This window comes from Leucoraja erinacea, chromosome 17 (genome assembly GCF_028641065.1).
Source record: "Leucoraja erinacea ecotype New England chromosome 17, Leri_hhj_1, whole genome shotgun sequence".
NCBI lineage: Eukaryota > Metazoa > Chordata > Chondrichthyes > Rajiformes > Rajidae > Leucoraja > Leucoraja erinaceus.
Window position 1 is genome coordinate 39660190 of NC_073393.1, and position 6000 is coordinate 39666189.

The 6000-nt window shown below is 40.6% G+C and overlaps 1 protein-coding gene across 1 annotated transcript in view; it reads right to left on the bottom strand.

Moving 5' to 3' along the window:
- ankrd11 (ankyrin repeat domain 11) overlaps nucleotides 1-6000 on the bottom strand; it is a 155196-nt gene extending 149196 nt beyond the window's left edge. Inside the window, 2 exon segments of the mRNA XM_055649022.1 lie at nucleotides 5603-5744; nucleotides 5777-6000. The gene's annotated coding sequence lies outside the window, so the exon portion shown is untranslated.

The following is a 6000-nucleotide window of genomic DNA, read 5'->3' on the forward strand; positions in this document are numbered from 1 at the left end:
AAACCTTGATGAAATTTTGCAGTGGAACAGAGGAGATCTATTTCAAAGTAGGCATTCAAAGATCAGTCTGAAGAAAAGTCCAGACTCAAAACATCACCTATCTATGTTCTCCAGAGATTCTGCCTGACCCACTGAGATACTCCAAGTTTGTCTTTATTTTTTTTAATATCTACTTTATAATTTCACTACATACCAGGCTTTAAGAAAGGTTAGGCAGGACAACTATATCTGGAGCAGTTCAGTTTGCCACGACAGAAGGGTTGTGATTGAGGCCTGAAAGTATTCATAAGATGATTTCCGAAAAGCAATTGGAATTTTGCACTAATAATCACAATGAGAAGTTATTAGATCAGCCTGATTTTAACATCATAGAAATAACTTAGGAGGTAAAAGATAGCGCGCAAGCGCGCGCGCACACACACACACACACTTCACATGCATCACAGGTCACAAGAACTCTTGCTGAAAAAGTGACTTGTATTTCCAAAACACTTCTAAAACTGCCAAAACATTCCAAGACTCTTGCAGCAATATCTGTAAAAGAATTAATATGGAAAATGAAAGTATTAGGGCAAATGACCACAAGCTCTGAAACGAAGAAAGGTTTAAAGGGACATACTAAAAAAGGTTCAGGCAATATTAAGGATGGAACTGCACAGCCTTCACAAAGCAGAAGCCAAGTTCTGCCGCAGATGCCAGTTTATACCAAAGGTGAATACAAAGTGCAGGAGTAACTCAGCGGGGACAGGCAGCATCTCTGGAGAACATGGACGAGTGATGTTTTGGGTCAGGACCCTTCTTCGGACTGATTATCTATGTGTGTAGGGGGGGAGAAGAAGGGAAGCAAGGAAACACCAGGTCAAATCAGGGCCGGCAACAGATGTTCCCAGGCAGAGTTTGATGGGCAAATTGTTGGCTACAAATGGTGTGTGCCAAAAAAACAATATTGTTGCGAACTGTGGATCTGGTTAACAGGATATTAGTGGTGGAAAGGAGGCATGGGGAAAGGGGGCGTCGCACGATGGCAGCCTCGCCAACATTCTGTCTGTGCTTTCATCTTTCGTTTATTATTTTTAGTTTGTTTTAAAAGTATGTGTTCTCTAGTTTATTTTATGTGGGGGGTGGGAAACGTTATTTCAATCTCTTACCTTGCCGGAGATGCGATTGTTTTCCGGATCGTATCTCCGGTCGTTCTGCGGCTTAACATCATGGAGCTGGCGGCCTTGCTTGGGACTGACTTTGAACCCCTCCGCGGGGCTGTAGACTTACCATTGGAGCCTGCGATCCCTTGCCTGGGATTGACACTCCAACTACGGTCTGCGGATTTCACCATCAAGGAGCTCGCAGTCTCGCGTAGAGACTGATGTCGGGAGCTCCAAACGACTCAGAAAGTTTCAACCAGCCCTGACCCAGGGTCAGATTGCCTGGCGCGGGGGTGCTGAGATGCAGACCCAGCGTAAGTGTTCAGCGGAACGATCGCGAGTCCATGCTTTGTTTTGCCGATGCAGTTGTCCACATCAGGGACACTGGATGCAATAGTTGAGGTTAGAGGAGGTGTTTGCGAGTCTGTCTCACCTGGAGTGATTAAGGCAGTACCACTTTCCAAATTGGCAATCAATTCCCTATTTTCATTGGACATAAGTGGAGAGCATTCACCCATTGAGTCTACAATGCCTCTTAGAACATTCTTCATTAATTCCAATATCGTATTTATTTTCCAAAAATTTGTTTCTCCCCCTCATGCCTATCAACTCCAACCAGATTCTCCTGCCACTTACCAACTCTCAGGGTAATTTCTGATAGCCAATTAACCAATGGTCGCTTCTTTCGTTGAGAGAGGAAACAGCAGCATCCAGATGACACCCAGACAGAGAAAATGTGCGAACTGCACATAAGCATCACTCGAACAAACACAAGGAAACAGGAGGCAGTAGTGACTACTGCACCAGTGTGTGTTTTCTTTGAAATAAAAAACATTACCCAAGCCAGGAAAATGTACAAAGAAACAATGAACTAAAAGATTTTTTTCCAAATATGCAGAGTCAGTTATCAATTTACAGTGCTCTATGTCACATAACTTAATGGAATGATGTAGGGTTTTCATTTTTGGAGTATAATGAGATTTTTAAGTCAATCAAGCCTATTTGGGCAATCTGTTTGAGGAGCATCACCACTACTGGAAGGTAACCCACCACTATCAAACAAAATCACGGCCACACAGATGAGTTACTCCTTCATGGAGTAAAAATAGAAAACATTTATAATTACTTCAATTTTCTTTCTGGCACTCAAATGCTATGTTGACAATATTTCCAATATTAATGAAAGTTTAAAATAGGCAGACAACATTTGACAATTTAAAATAATGCAACAGCAAATTCCTCCCCCATTTCCTGCATTACAGTTACGTTTTCACCTGAAATTGTATTTGTTGTATTTCAAACTTGAGGTCTACTGCCAACAACATCAAAACAATGTTTCATTTTAAAGCTATAATTCCAGTCAGTTCTGCATTTAGAGGAACTAAACAGACTCTTATTGTGGATTACTGCACGGCTGAAACTTGATCCAGTTTCCCAGACAGAAGGTGATATTGTGACAGATACAACCAGTTCTCCATCATGTCTGCCATATCAGCTGACCCCGAGACAGATGGAAGAAAGACTACACTGTCCGATAACAAACAGATTAATTCCTTTTGCTTTAAGCACGCCAGGTCTCTCCCTCATTTTGAAGTCTTTGCTAGGGTGTAATACAACATTAGTTGCTCTTCAGAACCTGATCAAAATGGTAAACTTTCATCTCTGCACATCAGTAGGAAATTTAACTCGAGTCAAGCACAATCCAACCTTCAGCCAACACCTCAATTTTGGCAAGAGTCTCTAATCCATGTACTTTAATATAAACTGTAATATCCCTACTGCTACTCCAACTGAGATTAGATAAATAAGTAAACTGTTAAAATGACCAGGAAAGACTTGTTTTATTATTAACTGGCCAAGGCATCAGGAAAGGAAACAAATCACATTCACATTTTCCCCAGTGATACAGGGTGTACATGCAGGAATCCAAATCATAGAGGCCAACTAGATTTCATATGCCACTTGGTGAGATGATTACAAATATAGTAATAGCATCAATAGTATCAAAGATTATCTCGGTTATTAACAAGACAGATAAATCTAAACAGACTGCCAAGAAATGCAATCCCAACACTACTTCAGGAAAGCAGTTCCATAGACTGCAAAACAAAATGTTTGTCCTGAAATGGAGGGGTTTGTCTCAAGATAGAACTGTTTGTCTAAAATAAACTGCTGATCTAGAAATATTAAATACAAACAGAAAATGGTGGAACACTCAGCAGGCTGGGCAGTATCTGTACAAAAAGAAAATGAGTTAGTTTCATATCAAGGATTATTTATTTAAACTGTGAAAAAATAGCAATAATTGAATTTTTAATATGGAGAGAAACAGATTAGATGATACACAATAGCATGACAAAAAGGTGGAGGTAATTGGACAGGTAAGAAAGGGGTAATGCGCAAGCCTTGCCTGGTGTCAACTGTGGATAAAAGCTAGACGCAAAATGCTGGCGTAACTCAGCGGGACAGGCAGCATCTCTGGATAGAAGGAATGGGTGACGTTTCAGGTTGAGACCCTTCAGACTGATAGAAGCAATGGGTCTCAGCATATGAAGCCAAACATCATGAGGCCCCAAATGTAGAAAGATATTCAATTGCAATTAGCGATTTGCTGGAACAATAACGCTTGTCATCTCAGACCACTCTGCTAAAAAGTCAATGGAGTGAGGAAAATAAAACTCATCTTCAATCCTTTAATAATGTTAATATGCACAAACCATCCTGGCCCCTTAAATAATTAGTTTTTACTTGAACTTTTACAACCGCTACCACCTGTAACACTGAACTGCATTATTCACAGAACGTAATAAAAGAGGAGGAGGACTGAGGAAGGAAAGGACAAAAACAAAATCAGTCTAGAAAAACCACAAATGCAAAAAGAAATTAAAAAAAAACCACACTAAACAGAACATGTTAATGACTTGGAACATGCTGTCTAAAATACTGATGGCAGCACAGAATATCACATCAAAGGAAAGATAGGATAGGCACTGTAATGTAATAAATATGCCATCACTACAATAGGCCAGTAAAGTTAGACTGAATGGATTGACATGCACAGAGGCAGCATAGACTCAATAGGCCAAATGGCCTAATCGTGTGCCATAATTCAGCATGTCCCCACTGCCTCTTACCAATTTCTCTTTATGTACCACAGAAAACATTGTTTTCAGATGCATTACAACTTGGTATGGTACCTGCTCTGCCCCAAAATGCAGAGTTGTGAATGATTCCCAGTTGATCGTGCAAATCAACCTCCCCTCCCCAGCTGACTCCATCAACACTTCCTGCTGCCTCAGGAAAGCAGCCAACACAATTAAGGACAATTCTCATGTCAGTCATTCATTCGTCTTCCCTCTCCCACCAGGCAGATGATACAAAAGCTTGAAAGCACGTACCACGAGATTCAATAACAGCTTCTTCCCACTGTAAAAAGACTCTTGAATCAACCTCTCTTAAGCCAAGGATGAATACCTGATTGTCCAATCGACCTTGCGCAGCCCTTGCATTTTGTCTGTAGATGTAACACCACATTTTGCACTGCATTTATTTATTCTTTTACCCTAGTTGATGTGCGCATGTATGGTACGATTTGGCCGAATAGCATACTAAATGTTTTCACTGAATTTTGTTACAATTACAATATACCAAAAACTTCCAAATATCAAAAAACTCTTCCACTCTACTTGCAAGGTACTCTCTTACTTAATGTGATGATCTTCATTGTGTTACAAATATCACCCACTTTGTTAAAATCTGTGAGCGACTCAACATAATATTCAGTTTCATCTATTGAAAAGGTAATTGACCCCAAATGTTAACTGCTTCTTGACTGATCATTTACAGTATTTGTTTTTATTTCCTGCAAACTCTTCTCATAAAAAGTAGTACTTTGATAAATATTAGAAATCTTTGCTTCCACTCATATTCTCTTTACATTCTTGACAAAAACAGATACTGATGTGAAAGCTGATCACTTACATTTTGGATGTACGTTATAACAAAGGGTTATTTACAAACACTAGGTAATAATTAATTGCACGCAATTTCCTCCCAAATTATTCATTGTTTAGGTGTTTCCTATGTTTATCAAAATCTTTAATTGGTCTGATCACATCACTGCAGAACAATAAACCCCCAAATTATACCCAAACAAGAACAAAGTACCAGAAATAATCGAATAATTTAATCAATCGCATACTTCACATAACTGCAAACCTTCCAAGTTTTAGCAAATATTGATGCACATTTGATTACGTGTTTGGGGAAAAAATGATTCCATGTTTAATTTGAGCACATGAACCAAAGACTTTGTTAATTACATGGCGCATGGCTCAGGACCATGAGCACAGGAATGCAAACACACGTTCCCAACACAATCACTGTGCTACACACAACACAGTCTAGTGCGTGCAGATTATTTGAGTCTTGCCTTTTTGCCGCAGTCGCGTTGTACTTACAGCTCCAGTGTGGCCGGGATCCCGACCCCTCTCTCCTCAGGCGAGCCCAGGGTTGCGTGCTCCCATTCACGGTCCCACTCCGGGGCCCAGCCGAATGTTTTCAGACTCAATCCGCACCACTCCGATCTTGGCCGGAAATTTCCTCCCCTCCCTCCTTCCCTCCCCCTTTTCAACCTCCTTCGGAATAAATAAAACCGGTCATAAGAACACGCACAACTCTCTCTCTCTCTCGGCGTTAGAGTTCAAAATGCCACCAACTCCACTCTAGCACCACGACACGAAGGAAAACCGCCACTTTAATCTGAGGGGAATGATTTCGAAACATTAGGAAGGAAAAAAAAACGTTTCCAAACGGCCTTTGACTTTCCGCGGGCACGGATGAAAGCGCGCATCCCATT